The 19,989-nt window shown below is 40.1% G+C and overlaps 1 protein-coding gene across 4 annotated transcripts in view; it reads left to right on the plus strand.

Moving 5' to 3' along the window:
• Positions 1-3,398: 3,398 nt before the first annotated feature.
• The window catches only part of dlgap1a (discs, large (Drosophila) homolog-associated protein 1a), a 112,339-nt gene continuing 95,748 nt past the window's right edge, over positions 3,399-19,989 (plus strand). For all 4 annotated transcript variants that reach the window (XM_029704916.1, XM_029704919.1, XM_029704918.1 and 1 more), the window contains exon 1: positions 3,399-3,563. The gene's annotated coding sequence lies outside the window, so the exon portion shown is untranslated. The remainder of the gene's footprint in view (positions 3,564-19,989) is intronic.

Raw genomic sequence — 19,989 nt, forward strand, 5'->3', positions numbered from 1 at the left:
CATTTGCTTATTTTTGTGACTGTTTCGCGCCTTGCACTTTTTACCTTTGGCTGAAGGTTTTGACGCAGTGGCGTCTGTCTGTTTTATTGCCTCTGCCTAAATAAAGTGTGCGCCTGTTCACAACTCTCTGCTCTCCTGCACCTGACTTTTCCACCAGTAGCGCACAACCTTGACAGAAACTAGCAGAATATTTTGCTATCTGACCCATGGCAAAATGTGTAGAGTTGTAAGAAGTGAGCTGTTTTCCTCCAGATATACTTGATTCCTACTCTGATTTCTCTGAATTGCAAGAAATGGCATCAGCAGTTTAACAAAAGATGAACAGTTTGACCTTCACAGACAGCGAAGTGAAACGCTTTCCCTCTCATGTTTTAAGTTTTTTACAACGATCCAAATAAATACAGTTCCAGTCAAAAGTTTGGACACACCTACTCATTCAAGGGTTTTTCTTTATTTTTACTATTTTCTACATTGTAGAATAATAGTGAAGACATCAAAACTATGAAATAACACATATGGAATCATGTAGTAACCAAAAAAGTGTTAAACAAATCAAAATATATTTTATATTTGAGATTCTTCAAAGTAGCCACCCTTTGCCTTGATGACAGCTTTGCACACTCTTGGCATTCTCTCAACTAGCTTCACAAGACATGCTTTTCCAACAGTCTTGAAGGAGTTCCCACATATACTAAGCACTTGTTGGCTGCTTTTCCTCACTCTATGGTCCAACTCATCCCAAACAATCTCAATTGGGTTGAGGTCGGGTGATTGTGGAGGCCAGGTCACCTGATGCAGCACTCCATCACTCTCCTTCTTGGTCAAATAGCGCTTACACATCCTGGAGGTGTGCTGGGTCATTGTTTGGTTAAAAAACACATGATAGTCCCACTAAGCGCAAACTAGATGGGACGGTGTATCGCTGGAGAATGCTGTGGTAGCCATGCTGGTTAAGTGTACCTTGAATTCTAAATAAATCACAGACAGTGTCACCAGAAAAGCACCCCCACGCCATCACACCTCCTCCATACTTCAATGGTGGGAACCACACATGCAGAGATCATCTGTGCAACTACTCTGCGTCTAACAAAGACACGGCGGTTGGAAACAAAAATCCCAAATTTGGACTCATCAGACCAAAGGACAGATTTCCACCGGTCTAATGTCCATTGCTTGTGTTTCTTGGCCCAAGCAAGTCTCTTATTATTATTGGTGTCCTTTAGTAGTGGTTTCTTAGCAGCAATTCGACCATGAAGGCCTGATTCACACAGTCTCCTCTGAACAGTTGATGTTGAGATGTGTCTGTTACTTGAACTCTGTGAAGCATTTATTTGGGCTGCAATTTCTGATGCTGGTAACTAATGAACTTATCCTCTGCAGCAGAGGTAACTCTGGGTCTTCCTTTCCTGTAGCGGTCCTCATGAGAGCCAGTTTCATCATAACGCTTGATGGTTTTTGTGACTGCACTTGAAGAAACTTTCAACTTGACATTTTCCCATTGACTGACCTTCATGTCTTAAAGTAATGATGGACTGTCATTTCTCTTTGCTTATTTTAGCTGTCCTTGCCATAATATGGACTTGATCTTTTACCAAATAGGGCTATCTTTGGTATACCATCCCTACCTTGTCACAACACAACTGATTGGCTCAAACACATTTAGAAGGAAAGAAATTCCACAAACTAACTTTTAACAAGGCACACCTGTTAAATGAAATGCATTCCAGGTGACTACATCATGAAACTGGTTGAGAGAATGCCAAGAGTGTGCAAAGCTGTCATCAAGGCAAAGGGTGGCTACTTTGAAGAATCTCAAATTTAAAATATATTTTGATTTGTTTAACACTTTTTTGGTTACTACATGATTCCATATGTGTTATTGTATGGTTTTGATGTCTTCACTATTATTTTACAATGTAGAAAATAGTAAAAATAAAGAAAAACCCTTGAATGAGTAGGCGTGTCCAAACTTTTGACTGGTACTGAAGATCCATGTCATTTTTTTTATATCAGGAAATATTTAGATCCAAAGTGTATAATAGCATAATCCGTCAGTTCATACAAAATGAAAGCCCATCTCTCCAAAAAGCAAGATTTTATTTCACTGTCTTCAGTCCCAAACTTAAAAACTTTATTACATCATTTTCACAAACTAGTTTGCTGTCGTTCCTCACAGTTTTGGCTGATCAGCAGAATTTTTTGGCAAACTAAATTGCATCTGTCATGGGTTTTCTTCATGTCCCCCCTCTGTTTGTAGTGACAGCAGCGTAGCTAATGAGCCACAGATGTGGACAAGACCACTCTGTTTTCAAAGCAGATGCCAGTTCTCATTTGATCTTCACTGAATAACCTGCATTTTCCTCTCCTCCACTCTGCATGCACAATCCCTACAATACCTCACAGGATGGGATGGGAGAGTCTCTTACTGTCTAGTAGTGCTATGATAGGCCAACCCACAGTAGTTTGAGCTGTGTGAGCATAGTAAAGTTATAGTATGTGATGTTTCTTTATAAAAATGTGTGAGATATAAGACAGGTAAAGATATAGCACAGATTGTACATTAACAGTAAAGAATGTTTGTATGATACTTTTATGTCAGTAGTTCTCTACTTTCAATACTGTACTATTTAGGGCTGGAGGACACTGAGTTTAGTATTCCTGAATAGTCCTGATAGTCCTGAAAGTAATCCCTCAGCATTTCACTGTAGCATGTTAAAATGACTTTCAATAACACAATCATTGCCACATTAGTTACTAACACAGCTACACTGTGTGTGAGATAATTAGAATATTGATACGAAAAATTGGACACAATTGTTTCTAATTATTTTATTTTATAAGGGCCCCTAACACGTGATATACTGCTCCTCTCTTCCTGTGATGCTGGTTTATTGGCAATGAAGGGAAACAATCTGCTGTTGCTTTTTAGGGATCATGTTGACCAAAACTCTAGGAAATGCTAAATAATTAGGCTATTAATAGCCGTACACAATTGCATTTGTTATGTGTATATGTATGCTGTACATAAACCTGTTTTTGGCACAAGTATTTGTATTTCTGACTTCAAATGCCATTTTTTTTACCAGTTCAAAAATAACGTTTTGTTGAAAATATGACAGAGCAAATAATTGTTATTAAGTCTGTTTTATGTCTCTTGTTATGCACTGAAGGAAAAGGCACATTTTATAATGACATATTTTAATTTATAATATATAACTATATTCTATTCAATTCTATTCTATAAAATTATTGTATATTCCCAACGCAATCGTCTCTATTGCAACAGAGCAGCAGTTTAATTTGTTTCCCTGTCCTTAGTCCTTCTCCATGCCGGGTCTTATTGGCATCCTCATTTTTCCACTATGTGGGTTTTCGTCCTCTCTGCGCTGCAGCAACAGAGCGAGCTGTCATGTGCATGGAACAGAGGCTCGTGCGGTTTGATACCCAGCTATACAGCCACCACCAGTCGCTCTTTCTTATTATTTCTCATAAACAAATATCGTTTCATTTAGGATTTATCGAATGTCACTCCACTCATGAATTCTGACTTGAGAAGACTGAAGGTAAGCTTTCAATATTTTCCCTATAAGCTGCATGTTTTCCTCTATAGCAATAGCGAGTGGTTGATTGGTACATTTTTCCAATACTGATGCTGAGGAATGAACCACATCATTAGCCTACTATTATCTGCCTTATTTGACAATTGTTTGTTGACCAAAAGCCATTGTTTTCAATGAGGCTACATTGTAACCACCAAGATGACGGTTGTCTCAGAAAGACTTGCATCACACTAGATATGAAATACCATCATTCTAGCGCCGATACAGCAGCCCACATCAGTTGCACACAGCAGCGCACCATAGGACGCTTGATGAAGACAAAAGGCAATCCCTACTTACTGCTCTTTCACATGTCGTGAATAGTCTCTGTGCTATTCGAGATAAACCTATTGATGAATGCATTCATGTTTTCCTTAATACAGTATTATATTATTTCCTGGTGTTGGAATGCAGTGCATGACGCGGTCAATATATCGTGAATCATCTAAGTTCAAACAAGTTGTAGCAGATTTAGCTATTGTCATTGTAGTGCTTTCAATTAAACGACCGTTTCTGCCATTAGCGCATATCAAATAACCTACCATTCATATGACAAATGTAGTATTACATAGACGGATACTGTTGCTCAATGTGCGCTGCTGTGTTCAGTGTTATAGAGAGAGATAGACGTTTATCATCATTCTGACAGAGAGAGAAGAGAACATCAGTGTTGCAGATGTACCTATTTAACTAAGCAGGCATCGGGAGATTTTTGCCCTCCTCATTTTACATTTTAGTAGTCACTCTTATCCAACTTACAGGAGCAATTAGGGTTAAGTGCCTTGCTCAAAAAGATATCTGCCGATTTCTTCACCTAGTCAGCTCAGGGATTCAATCCAGCAACTTTCCAGTTACTTGCCCAACACTCTTAACTGCTGCGGTTACCTAAATATTTAGTACCTAAATACTAAATACTACTGATGTTTTCATGGAGCTAAGCTGATATTATTGGGATCATAGGTACAGTTGGCACTGTCACTGCAATAGCCTACACTCCTTTTACTGTGACAGGACAAAATAAGTAGGCTATTGTGATTTGTGCATCTCTCTCATCGTCTGTATGTCACAGTGCCTTTATCTTTGCTCAGAAATGTACTCTCTCTCGCTCTCTCTCTCAGAGGCATTGGAGCAAGATTTGTCGTACAGTAACTGGAATGTATTGTCTGAGATGGTCCTCTTCCAGTCTTGGATTGGTGTTTGTTTGAGAGGCGACAAAAGGCACTAAATCTGATTAAAGGTCAAAATTGGTCCAGACACAAATACTTCATATCGATGTTGACTTAACTGGCTTCTGTCAGACTGCCATTTTCTGCCATTTTCTTTATAGTTTGTAAATCTACTAAGGTGTCACAATTATTTTATGTTGAAAGAAAGGCCTTAAATATGTTAGGCTTGGCTACTATCATCCTCGGTCTCTTTTGAGCCCTTTATCAATTTCACTGGATCAGTATACCCATTTATGTCTCGTTATTTGGCAGCAACAGCAGTAAACACTGGGTTAATCAATTTAGAGACATTTGGTTGTCAACTTCGTTATGCCACACACTCTGGGGGGAAGATAGATATTGTATTTCAATTGAGTTAGGACCAAAAATATACTGTTTGTATTCCTAAACATTAGTTTTATATAGTTTGTAGATAAAGTAGCAGTGTCAATGTGTCTTAACATCAAGGGCTGCAGTGTCACAGTATCACACAGTGGAACCAATCGTCAAGTGCCAAGCATCCTCCACATCACAGTCCCCCTCTCACTGTGTCAGAACTATAACAGGATTACAGAGATGTCATTTCTATATAAAAGATAGAGCATATGTACGTACATACTCTACCCCCACAACCAATACGCTCTTTTAGATGTTTCTTCATCCTACCGCAGACTGCCACTGCTGAAAATGAGATGCTTAGATGTTTCATTCAGATAAACTTGAAGGAAATCTGACGTGTAGATTAATAGTGACAACTTGACGGAAATCTGACATCTATAAGTGTAGCACATCTGACTTGTACTCTCTCTAATGTCATCACAGTTGCGTACAAAGCAGAGGAGGTTTAGGCTAACATTTAGTCTGACTAGTACTCCGACGTCATCACAGTGGGTAAAAGATAGAGGAGGCTTAACATTTGGTCTGGCTGCCTAATGCCTGTCAGTGTAGGCTGGTCAGTTTGTTTCAGCCAGTGGTTTGTCATCATCATGCAGTGGGGATAGATGACAACCGAGTCCTGAGGAGGAGGGAGGAGAGAGGCCAGTCCGACTGCGGAGGAGGGTGCATAATCAGATTCATTAGAGCACAGCTAGTCCACTGTGTCAAGTGAACTGGCGCTATGTCATTTCATCTCTGAACAGCGTCGGCTCCACACAGCCAGAAATAGACTCCAGCCGTGGCTTTGCTTTTAGAACTGCAGCCAGCTCTGTCTCTATCACTATCAAATACATGGGATTCTATTGTATAGGGCTGGAGCAGAAACGAAAAAGAGAGTCCAAATCAGGAGTTGAATCAGTGTGGTGTTTTATGTTGTAATTTGTTATCGAGACAACACATTTCCTCTGATTAAAGCTGTTAGTAAGGCTTAGGTTCAATTGGAATGAGGTGTGATAGCTAGTAGGAAGCTGGGTACTCTGTAGTCGACTCTGTGGTAGACCTTTGTCTGGGACTGACTGACACGATCTGTGGTCTTCCAGACAGATTTCTGTATGGATCTAAAGGACAAACACTCCTGGAACACAAACTGCTGTACACACTCAGTTGTGTATTCTTGTAACAATCACTGCCTTGTAGATTCTTGAACAAACTCAATAGACAGGTAAGAATAGTGGTTTATATCCACCTCATGATAGCTAGCCTTGGTTTATCTGTCAGCCTATTCCTCTCAAACGTCCTCCTGCTCCACTAGTCCCCAGAGAGCCCTTCCAATGGCTTATCATCTAAACCATTCAACCACTGGGGAGCATCATACTACATTAGGTCAGGTATAAGCCACAATCTATCAGGACAGTTTGACCCTTGTCACACTTCTAATCCAAGCCAAGCCAAAGCAAGCTGTGCTGTGCTGTGCTGTCCTGGTTACCCCTCCACCATAGTTGCTGGAATCCTGCTGGAAAGAACCAGGTGAAAGGAAAATAAGCAAGCAAGCATAGTGTTTCAGATCTGCACTAAAAGGGTGCGAAAAGGGTATTTGATTGACTGCCCCCAAAGTTGTCTGTTTACCTGTCCCAGATTTGACCTTTCAATAGAGTGCATCTCTATAAATAGGAAATGGTTGTATAGAAGAAGAGCCATCTTTCCCATAATATTTGACTCTTTCATAAAGTATGTAACAACAAACAACATACAAATCATGTATGGAATAGTATAAAAGGTTTTTGTGAAAAGTTTACCTGCAAAACATGTAGTAAAGTGTTTTCAATATTATTAATGATTTCCCCCTGCTTGTGTTGGACTATACACCCACAGAGGCATTCACTCTGTGCTGCTGAACCTTTGGCACAGTTTTCTCTGAGGATGGTGTTTTAATCAATGCTGGGCCTGGTGGTCTGGTTGGTATAACTTTGGATTAACAGAGACTAAAACGTGATGATGTTTACAAATGTGGGGAATGCCGGTGTCAAAAAAAAGAAAATCATTTTAATCTAACACTGGGAAAGAGGTTCCTGAAGTGAAAGTATTCTTTGATTTAAGTGGAAAATTCATCAAACCGGCTAAATAGCTGAAATTGAGACGTACAGTATTTGCTTGAGGATTAAGAAAATATGTAAATACATCCAGAACGTTTTACAACATACCTACATAATCCTCAGCCATTTTGAATGTTGATTGTGAGATTGGTTGGTTTATAAATTCAATGGTCTATCTGGGAATGCAAATGAGTTTCTACACATTGCACTGTACACTCCAAAAGGGATCTTCGGCTGTCCCCATAGGATAAACCTTTTTGGTTCCAGGTAGAACCCTTTTTGATTCCAGGTAGAACTCTTTTGGGTTCCATGTAGAACCACTGTGGAACCAAAAAGGGTTCTTCAAAGGGTTCTGCTATGGGGACAGCCGAAGAACCATTTTAGTATCCAGATAGCACCTTTTTGTGTGTGGTGCAGTTTCCACGGTGACCAGGCGTACTGTTGACCCTATGTGGGCATAATAGACCATTGCATTGATTGCAGAAGGTCCAGGGAGTCTGGGAAAACATCATGATATGTGGTATAGCAGTGTTTCCCAAACTCGGTCCGCTGAACCCCAAGGGGTGCAGGTATTGTTTTTTGCTCTAGCACTACACAGCTGATTTCAAATAATTAAAGGTTGATGATTAGTTGATTATTTGAATCAGCTGTCTAGTGCTAGGGGGAAAAAAACTAAATGTTCACCCCTTGGGGCCCCTAGGACTGAGTTTGGGAAACACTGGGGTATAGCAAGCTGTGGTATATCAAGCTTTGCATCCCATAGGATAGAAATGGAATAATAGACTATTGCATTGAGTGCAGAAGGTCCATAGGGCTGTGAGGGAATCAGGGAAAACATCATGGTATGTTGTCTAACATGCTTTGCATCGGGATCTCACCCCATAAGAAGTGAATCGAAGTTGAACACCTTGTCATGTTTCACATTTAACAAGCTGGATCTACTATCATGAAACGGATCTGCTTGTGCATGGAAAATGTTGATGACCATTTCTCTGTATTAAGTCACACTAATGCGTGGCTTTCAAAGACATGGATGAGTCATATTGCACTGAAGAGATCTATTCAAGGCACTCCCCTAAGTATGACATATTTAAGCAATAAGGCCCGAGGGGGTGTGGTATATGGCCAATATACCACGGTTAAAGGCTGTTTTTATGCACGACGCTACGCAACCCCCGAGGTGCCTTATTGCTATTTTAAAATGGTTACCAACGTAATTAGAACAGCAGAAAGAACTGTTTTGTCAAACCCGTGGTATACGGTCTGATATACCACGGCTTTCAGCCAATCAACATTCAGGGCTCGAACCACCCAGTTTATAATATAATGTAAAGTATGCTAAATATGTTATTACACTTCACAGCACCAATTGTGATGATCATTTCAAGGAATTTCAATATTTAGCAAATTTATCATTTTTTGGCTCATTAATAAATATGTAATTTGAATTGAAATGACCAAAACCTGCGTTAATAAAAAAAAAACGTTTTGAGTCATAATTTATTCACGCCCAGATGTCTGAACCATAGTTTATTAATGTGTCTTAGTAAAACGACTTTCCCCACTGCACTGCATGCCTTCATCTTTACTTTGTAATTGGATGTGCCAAAGGCATGGCCTGAATCCTTCCCGTGGTCCCTACACGCCACACTAGTTGATCTGCCAGGCAGGAACCGACTTACCGCTGGAGCTTGCTTTGTTTTTCATTAATAGCTGGACTTTCGCCAGTGTATGACTTCACAATGTTCATTGGCACCTTGCCAAGTTGCCTTTCTCAATCAGGTGTCTTGTTAATGTTTTAGAATGTCGCTATTCTTTTATTTTTGTGGGGTGTGGGGGGGTGTAGATCAGTTTTAACATTGCAGATAGATTGTGGCTCCCATCAATGTAATTGTCTGCCTCATTTCCAATTCACCATATGTTTTTTTGTAAATATACAGTACATTCGGAAAGTATTCAGACCCCTTCCCATCCTGTTTCCATTGATCATCCTTCAATGGACTCCAATCCAAGTTGTTTAAACATCTCGGATTAGAGTCCACCGGTGGTAAATTCAAATGATTGGACATGATTTTGGAAAGGCACACACCTGTCTGTATAAGGTCCCACAGTTGGCAGTGTATGTCAGAGCAAAAACCAAGTCATGAGGTTGAAGGAATTGTCTGTAGAGCTCCGAGACAGGATTGTGTTGAGGCACAGATCTGGGGAAGGGTACCAAAACATTTATTGCGGACCCAAGAACACGGTGGCCTCCATCATTCTTAAATGGAAGAAGTTTTGGAACCACCAAGACTTTTCCTAGAGCTGACTGCCTGGCCAAACTGAGTAATTGGGGGAAAAGGGCCTTGGTCAGGGAGGTGACCAAGAACCTGATAGTCACAAGGACAGAGCTACAGAGTTCCTCTGTGGAGATAGGAGAACCTTCCAGAAGGACAACCATCTCTGCAGCACTCCACTAATCGGGCCTTTATGGTAGAGTGGCCAGACAGAAGCCACTCCTCAGTAAAACGCACATGACAGCCCACTTGGAGTTTGCCAAAAGGCACCTAAAGGACTCTCAGACCATAAGAAACAAGATTCTCTGGTCTGATGAAACCAAGATTGAACTCTTTGGCCTGAATGCCAAGTGTCACGTCTGGAGGAAACCTGGCACCATCCCTACAGTGAAGCATGATGGAGGCAGTATCATGCTGTGGGGATGTTTTTCAGCGGCAGGGACTGGGAGACTAGTCAGGATCGAGGGAAAGATATACGGAGCAAAGTACAGAGAGATCCTTGATGAAAACCAGAGCGCTCAGGACCTCACACTGGGGTGAAGGTTCACCTACAGGACAACGACCTTAAGCACACAGCCAAGACAACGCAGTAGTGGCTTCTGGACAAATCTCTGAATGTCCTTGAGTGGCCCAGCTTGAGCCAGGACTTGAACCTGATCGAACATCTCTGGAGAGACCTGAAAATAACTGTGCAGCAATACTCCCCATCCAACCTGACAGAGCTTGAGAGGATCTGCAGAGAAAAATGGGAGAAACTCCCCAAATACAGGTGTGCCAAGCTTGTAGCGTCATACCCAAGAAGACTTGAGGCTGTAATTGCTGCCAAAGGTGCTTCAACAAAGTACTGAGTAAAGGGTCTGAATACTTATGTAAATGTTATTTTTAGTTTTGTATTTTTTATACATTTGCAAAAAAAAAAATTCTGGTTTTGCTTTGTTGGGTATTGTAGGTAGATTGATGTGGGGAAAAAACTATAATACATTTTAGATAAGGCTGTAACATAACAAAATGCGGAAAAAGTAAAGTGTCTGAATACTTTCCGAATTAACTGTATATATTTCTTTGATATATTTTCCTTTATTATTTTCCCCTAGCCCTACCATCCCTCCCCTAAATGGAGTAAACTAATGGACAACTACTCTTAGGCTTCCACTTCCAGCCTATACACACTATATATAGTTTACAGACACAGCACATCTCACGTCCTTCAGCTCCACTCAACCATTCCCATCTATCTCTGAACACCATCCAGTTTCGATTTCTATTTGCCAAACTTTTGACTGGTGCCATATATGCCAATTATTTGATTGTACGACCGCATTCTGTCCCCTATCAACACTTTTTTGTATTTTTGGTGCCAACGACAATGACATAAGAAAGTAGTCAAGACGAGTAACTTGATTGAGCCTCCGACATGTATATGTCACTAGGTCAGGATATTTAAGCCTCCATATATCCACTAGTTCCATTATATCCATAATATTCGTGATTTCTTTAAGTACATGAGGGTGATAGTTTGTAGTGTGATTTCCTTTACAGTCCATTTAGGTATTTAAAACCGTATTATAATCTTCCACCAAGATAATAGAGTCTTGTATTGCTTGTACATTAGGCTTGATCAATTATTATATATATTTTCAAAGAAGCATGGAACATCATTATTTGGACCGTATTGATTAATGAGCCAAATCTGCTTATGGTTCAATAACATCCATCTACTGTACCTTGTGGATCTGTTTGAAAAATATGCTCATTCGGATCAACATTGCTATTCTTAGAGGAGGTGTCCTTACCCAGTTGGAGTTTTATTTGATTTGTTCCAGCTTTGTGTCAAGTCACCTCGGGGGATGTTAACTCTTCCAACGACTTGGTGTTATTGTGAGAAGGCTACTTACATTCCATTATCTGTCTGTTTTGGAGCATGTGATAAGGAAGAGGAGGTTCACTGTCTTGACTCAAATGTGTCATAGCTTTTTATCTTTTAGTTAAATGATGTGTATACTTTATTTTGTGAAATTCTTCATGCCTCATTTCCCATACAGTATTTTCGTCTCCCCAAACATGTTTTGACCAGGAACTAATTTTCTTCAGAAAAGAAAGCATGCAATTGTGGCAGAGGTGGTTGTGTGAACATGATGAGTAAACCTACCTGAGACCTGAAGACTCATGCTAGCCCCCATCTCATGCCTCGGAGCGACATGCCTCGACTGTAGCTCCGTGGGCTATCATGGTCTTGAGTCACACAGACAACACAGGTTTGTATCTGTAAACCCCAGGACCCCAACCAAAGAGACAAAGAGAAAGAGCACTGGAGGTGGAGGGATTGGATCATTTTGTCATTTTCTTAGCCTCAGCAGTGGTGACTGTAACCTGTTTATCAGGACTTGGGGAACTGTGTGCTCTGACACACATAATCAACAGGACATGCTGAGGAACCCAAGTGACTAAATACTTTACTCTGGGTAGGGATGGTTAAAGACGTCTGTGGTGACACAACAGTAGCCTATGTGAGGAGCTGGAACCCAATCTACAAATAAAACGTCAACCTGTGGTGTAACTTCAGTAACAGAATTACGCCATGGCTTGACGTTTTAATTACAACATGTGTTGCCGTATTTTAGCTGTCACAGAATTACGCCATGGCTTGACGTTTTAATTACGCCATGTGGTACCGTATTTTAGCTGTCATCAAAAGTGAAACTAAAACGTATGTTTAGGCATTAATTCCGAGTGGTTAAATTAAAGGAAAAAAAGAGTGGGGTTGAACACGTGACCTTCGGAGTCGGAGTCTGTGGTTTAAATGCCCAGCCACATCCACAACACCCTAGCAAGCCGCAAGCCCACTAGAAATAAATAGGCACTCACGTTGCCTCTAGTGGATGGTATAGCTTCCACATTTCACCAGGTGGTCCAAACGTAATCTGGTACATGCAGAATCGGCACCTCCTGGCGTATTCCATAAGAGAATAAACCGAATTAGAAGATAGTCATATTGATTGCAAACAGATGGTGGCAGATTGACTGGGCAGAATCTGTTCACTTTATTTAATATCCCCATCATTCACTGTAGCACTTTCCGAATTTGCTATCTACAGTACCAGTCAAAAGTTTGGACACACCTACTCATTCAAGTGTTTTTATTTATTTTGACTATTTTCAACATTGTAGAATAATAGTGAAGACATCAAAACTATGAAATGACACATATGGAATCATGTAGTAACCAAAAAAGTGTTAAACAAATAAAAATATATTTTACATTTTAGATTCTTCAAAGTAGCCACCCTTTGCCTTGATGACAGCTATGCACACTCTTGGCATTCTCTCAACTAGCTTCACCTGGAATGCTTTTCCAACAGTTTTGAAGGAGTTCCCACATATGCTGAGCACTTGTTGGCTGCTTTTCCTTCACTCTGTGGTCCAACTCATGCCAAACCATCTCAATTGGGTTGAGGCCAGGTGATTGTGGAGGCCAGGTCATCTGATGCAGCACTCCATCACTCTCCTTCTTGGTCAAATAGCCCTTACACAGCCTGGAGGTGTGTTGGGTAATCGTTCTGTTGAAAAACCAATTATATTCCCACTAAGCACAAACCAGATGGGATGGTGTATCGCTGCAGAATTATGTGGTAGCCATGCTGGTTAAGTGTGCCTTGAATTCTAAATAAATCACAGACAGTGTCACCAGCAAAGCACCTCCACACATCACACCTCCTCCTCCATGCTTCAAGGTGGGAACCACACCTGCGGCGATCATCCGTTCAGCTACTCTGCGTCTCACAAAGACACGGCGGTTGGAACCAGAAATTTCAAATTTGGACTCATCAGACCAAAATATAGATTTCCACTGGTCTAATGTCCATTGCTCGTGTTTCTTGGCACAAGCAAGTCTCTTCTTATTGGTGTCCTTTAGTAGTGGTTTCGTTGCAGCAATTTGACTATGAAGGCCTGATTCACGCAGTCTCCTCTGAACATTTGATGTTGAGATGTGTCTGTTACTTGAACTCTGTGAAGCATTTATTTGGGCTGCAATTTCTGAGGCTGGTAACTCTAATGAACTTATCCTCTGCAGCATAGGTAACTCTGGGTCTTCCTTTCCTGTAGCGGTCCTCATGAGAGCCAGTTTCATCATAGCACTTGATTGTTTTTGCTACTGTGCTTGAAGAAACTTTCAGAGTTCTTGACACTTTCCGAATTGACTGACCTTCATGTCTTAAAGTAATGATGGACTGTCGTTTCTCTTTGCTTATTTGAGCATTTCTTACCATAATATGGGCTTGGTCTTTTATCAAATAGGGCTATCTTCTGTATACCACCCATATCTTGTCACAACACAACTGATTGGCTGAAATGCATTAAGAAGTAAAGAAATCCCACAAATTAACTTTTAACAAGGCACACATTATAGTTGAAATGCATTCCAGGTGACTACTTCATGAAGCTGGTTGAAAGAATGCCAAGCGTGTGCATAACTGTCACCAAGACAAAGGGTGGCTACATTGAAGCGTCTCAAATATAAAATATATTTGATTTGTGTAACACTTTTTGGTTACTACATGATTCTATGTGTGTTATTTCATAGTTTTGATGTCTTCACTATTATTCTACAATGTAGAAAATAGTAAAAATAAAGAAAAACCCTTGAATGAGTAGGTGTGTCCAAACGTTTGACTGGTACTGTATTTCAACCTTTTAGTGTATTCTTTTTTAATATGTAAACATAACATACATCTGTGGAGAGGAACGTGTTTCCACGTTACAGGAGAAGCCAATAGTTCTGAGACATTGAAGTGTTTCAGCGTGCATTATTGTTTCAAATGTGCTGTAATGTAAACTTGGACATTTTCACAGTATAAATCCAAGACATTTCTCACTTAATTTTTTTAAACAAATTGGGTCTTAATTATGGCAGTTTAATAGATTGATTCAATTATTTGATATGTGTACTTTATGAGTTTGAGATGATGAACACATGTAGACTTTGAAATGATCAGATTTGCCAAAAGGTATTTCTCACATTGCTCTTCTCACTATGTCTATATTAAATGATCCTTTTATTGATCAACTTATTTGACATTCTTTAATCTGTGTACAATGACAGTTGTTCCATAATGGATTATACCTTTTTTTAATTTCTTGAATCCTCATCTCTGTAGCTGTTATTTTGTTCTCTTTGCTCAGCACTCCTCTCCGCTGTAGAAACCTTTTAGAGAATGTTCACATAGTACCATTCTGTGTTAATTATGGATGGATGTACAGTTCAGTAGGTTAGTGTCCCAGCTCACAAGCTATTTCTATATTGTTAAGTGTTCAGATTTGTGATACTGGTTTGGTTTCTGTAGGATGTGGTGGTGTGGTTGTAGTAGCCTTACACTAATAGATAGATCCTGTGTGGCTCAGTTGGTAGAGCATGGTGTTTGCAACGCCAGGGTTGTGGGTTTGCTTCCCACGGGGGACCAGTACGGAGAAAAAAATGTATGAAATGTATGCATTCACTACTGTAAGTCGCTCTGGATGAGAGCGTCTGCTAAATGACTAAAATGTAAAAAAAAAAAAAAAAAAAGTCAAATGTAGATAGTACAACTAGGCTGTGAAAGATCCACTTTTATGGTGAACAAGATTTCCTCATGCACTCCCCACTGTGTTTATGTCTACTCTCTGGAAGAAGAAAGTAGCCATGTAAAGTGCAGACGTCAAAATGATAAACAGTGAAACACAAGAATATATATATATCGTGCAGAGACGTTAGCAATAGCCTGCTTCAATGTTTTTTTATCACTTCGGTGCAATTTTCATAAGTATGTGTTACATTTTCACAAAGCTTAGTACAAAACTCAAAACAGATCACCAAGCAGATCAGCAGTTGTTTCAAAACCATAAGCACATTATAAATTGACTAAGTACAGTTGAAGTCGAAAGTTTACATACACCTTAGCCAAATACATTTAAACTCAGTATTTTACAATTCCTAACATTTAAACCTAGTAAAAATTCCCTGTCTTAGGTCAGTTAGGATCACCACTTTATTTAAGAATGTGAAATGTCAGAATAATAGTAGAGAGAAAGATTTATATCAGCTTTTATTTCTTTCATCACATTCCAGTGGGTCAAAAGTTTACATACACTCAATTAGTATTTGGTGGCATTGCCTTTAAATTGTTTAACTTGGGTCAAACGTTTCAGGTAGCCTTCCACTAGCTTCCCACAATAAATTGGGTGAATTTTGGCCCATTCCTTCTGACAGAGCTGGTGTAACTGAGTCAGGATTGTAGGCCTCGTTGCTCGCACATGCTTTTTCAGTTCTGCCCAGACATTTTCTATGGGATTGAGGTCAGGGCTTTGTGATGGCCACTCCAATACCTTGACTTTGTTGTCCTTAAGCCATTTTGCCGCAACTTTGGAAGTATTCTTGGGGTCATTGTCCATTTGGAAGACCCATTTGCGACCAAGCTTTAACTTCCTGACTGATGTCTTGAGATGTTGCTTCAATATATCCACATCATTTTCATTCCTCATGATGCCATCTATTTTGTGAAGTGCACCTGTCCCTCCTGCAGCAAAGCACCCCCACAACATGATGCTGCCACCCCCGTGCTTCACGGTTGGGATGGTGTTCTTCGGCTTGCAAGCCTCCCCCTTTTTCCTCCAAACATAACGATGGTCATTATGGCCAAACAGTTCTACTTTTGTTACATCAGACCAGAGGACATTTCTCCAAAAAGTACGATCTTTGTCCCCATGTGCAGTTGCAAACCATAGTCTGGATTTTTTTATGGCAGTTTTGGAGCAGTGTCTTCTTCCATGCTGAGCGGCCTTTCCGGTTATGTCAATATAGGACTTGTTTTACTGTGGATATAGATTATTTTGTACCTGTTTCCTCCAGCATCTTCACAAGGTCCTTTGCTGTTGTTGTGGGATTGATTTGCACTTTTCGCACCAAAGTACGTTAATCTCTAGAAGACAGAACGCGTCTCCTTCCTGAGCTTTATGACGGCTGCGTGGTCCCATGGTGTTTATAGTTGCGTACTATTGTTTGTACAGATGAACGTGGTACCTTCAGGCATTTGGAAATTGCTCCCAAGGATGAACCAGACTTGTGGAGGTCTACAGAAAAATGTCTGAGGTCTTGGCTGATTTCTTTTGATTTTCCCATGATGTCAAGCAAAGAGGCACTGAGTTTGAAGGTAGGCCTTGAAATACATCCACAGGTACACCTCCGATTGACTCAAATTGTGTCAATTAGCCCATCAGAAGCTTCTAAAGCCATGGCATCATGTTCTGGAATTTTCCAAGCTGTTTAAAGGCACAGTCAACTTAGTGTATGTAAACTTCTGACCCATTGGAATTGTGATACAGTGAATTATAAGTGAAATAATCTGTCTGTAAGCAATTGTTGAAAAAATGACTTGTATCATGCACAAAGTAGATGTCCTAACCGACTTGCCAAAACGATAGTTTGTTAACAAGAAATTTGTGGAGTGGTTGAAAAATGAGTTTTAATACTCCAACCTAAGTGTATGTAAACTTCCGACTTCAACTGTATAACACACAAAATCATAGTCACTTTTTCACCAAACTTAGTCAATGTTTAATCTAGAAATGCATGTTTCACAATCATATAAAGTAAGTGCTTTTCACAATGCAATGCTCACATTATGTTTGATATGATTGTCATTTCATGCCAGCAGCATAACACCCTGCATCCCACTGCTGTCTTGCCTCTGAAACGCATCAGGATTGGTCCCTGGATGGGAGACAAGATGCTGCTGGATGTGGTGTTGGAGGGCCAGTAGGAGGCACTCTTTCCTGTGGTCTAAAACAATATCCCAATTCCCCAGGGCCCTGTGTAGGGTGATGTCTTCCAAATGGGATGTTAAATGGGTGTCCTGACTCTCTGTGGTCACTGGCTAAATTCTGGTGTCCTGGCTAAATTCCCAATCTGGCCCTCATACCATCATCCCCAGCCTCCAATTGGCTCATTCATCTCCCCTGTAACTATTCCCCAGGTTGCTGCTGTAAATAAGAATGTGTTTTCAGTTCATTTACCTGGTAAAAAATAAATGTATTTTACTATCTCTTAATCCGACTACTCTTAGTTGATAATAACTTATCGTTTGGTAAACCTATAGATTTGAAAATGGTTAATCTACTACAGATTTAGAGAACTAAATAATTAATATGTATGTAAGTATAAACATGTAAAGTATGATATATACTGTAATGCGATATTATGATATTATTATGATTTTACTTTACAGTAATAATTTTTTGAGGGGATATTGACAAGATCAGAGATGTACCAGAGGAGACTGGTGGGAGGAGCTATAAGAGGACGGGCTCATTGTAATGGCTGGAATGGAATAAATGGAACGTATCAAACATATGGAAACCACACGTTTGGTTCTGTTCCATTTATTCCATTTCAGCCATTACAATGAGCCCGTCCTCTTATAGCTCCTCCCACCAGCATCCACTACAATGTACTGTATGTAGAAAATGGGGGGGGGGGGGTTCACACTGCTTTGGTCCATACTGTAATGCTGTAATCCAGTACTGTAATGCCGTAATATATGCCATTTATGTAGCAGATGCTTTTATCCTAAGTGACAACATATTCTAAGTCCGTACATTTTCGTATGTGACCCCAGTGGGAATCAAACCCACAAGTCTGGTGTTCCTTACTAACTGAGCCATACAGGACCACTACAATACATAAGTACGGTACAATACTGTAAAATGTTTACATTACATGTTTACAATCCATGAGTGTGCCACCCTCCTTCAGGCCATGGATCAGGTATGCAATGATATCAATCAAGACCTATAGTGTCTTCGGAAAGTGTTCAGACCCCTTTAATTTTTCCACATTTTGTAACAACCTTATTCTAAAATGTATTAAATTGTTATTTTTTTCTCATCAATCTACGCACAATACCCCATAATGACAAAGCAAAAACTGTTTTTTAGAAATATTTTACTAAATTATCAAATGAAATAAAACTGAATTATCACATTTATGTAAGTATTCAGACCCTTTACTCAGTAATTTGTTGACACACCTTTGGCAGCAATTACAGCCTCAAGTCTTCTTGGGTATGACGATACAAGCTCGGCACAATTCTTCTCTGCAGATCCTCTCATGCTCTGTCAGGTTAGATGGGGAGTGTCGCTGCACAGCTATTTTCAGGTCTCTCCAGAGATATTCGAGTGGGTTCAAGTCCGGGCTATGACTGTGCCGCTCAAGGACCTTCAGAGACTTGTCTCGAAGTCACTCCTGCGTTGTCTTGGCTGTGTGCTTAAAGTTGTTGTCCTGTTGGAAGGTGAACCTTTGCCACGGTCTGAGGTCCTAAGCGCTTTGGAGCAGGTTTTCATCAAGGATCTCTCTGTACTTTGCCCCGTTCATCTTTTTTGTTTTATTTCACTTTATTATTAATTATTTTTTTATCTTCTTTTTTTTGTTGTTGATTTTTTTAGAGGGTGGATCAGCTTTAGTATTGCGGATAGATTGTTGCTTCCATCAATGTAATTGTCCAAATTTTGGGGGTAAATATATATATACACACACACACACACACACACACACACACACACACACACACACACACACATACATACACTACCGTTCGAAAGTTTGGGGTCACTTAGAAATGTCCTTGTTTTTTTAAAGAAAAGCATTTTTTTTGTCCACTAAAATAACATCAAATTGATCAGAAATACAGTGTAGACATTGTTAATGTTATAAATGAATATTATAGCTGGAAACGGCTGATTTCTTTGCTTATTAAAGAAGCAATAAAACTGGCCTTCTTTAGACTAGTTGAGTATCTTGGAGCATCAGCATTTGTGGGTTCGATTGCAGGCTCAAAATGGCCAGAAAGCAAAAACTTTTTTTTTTAACTCGTCAATCTATTCTTGTTCTGAGAAATGAAGGCTATTCCTTGTGAGAAATTGTCAAGAAACTGAAGCTCTCGTACAATGCTGTGTACTACTCCCTTCAATGCTGTGTACTACTCTGGCTCTAACCAGAATAGAAAGAGGAGTGGGAGGCCCCGGTGCATAACTGAGCAAGAGGACAAGTACATTAGAGTGTCTAGTTTGAGAAATGGATGCCTCACAAGTCCCCAACTGGCAGCTTCATTAAATAGTACCTGCAAAACACCAGTCTCAACGTCAACAATGAAGAGGCGACTCCAGTGTTTGTTCTTTTGCCTATTTTAATATTTTCTTTTTATTGGGCAGTCTGAGATATGGCTTTTTCTTTACAACTCTGCCTAGAAGGCCAGCATTCCGGAGTCAACTCTTTACTGTTGACGTTGAGACTGGTGTTTTGCGGGTACTATTTAATGAAGCTGCCAGGTGAGGACTAGATTTTCCAGTTCTCGCTGTGATATGTTACCCCGCTCTTCCACCAAGGCACCTGCAAGTTCCCGGACATTTCTGG

The sequence above is a fragment of the Salmo trutta genome, chromosome 21, assembly GCF_901001165.1.
Source record: "Salmo trutta chromosome 21, fSalTru1.1, whole genome shotgun sequence".
Lineage (NCBI taxonomy): Eukaryota > Metazoa > Chordata > Actinopteri > Salmoniformes > Salmonidae > Salmo > Salmo trutta.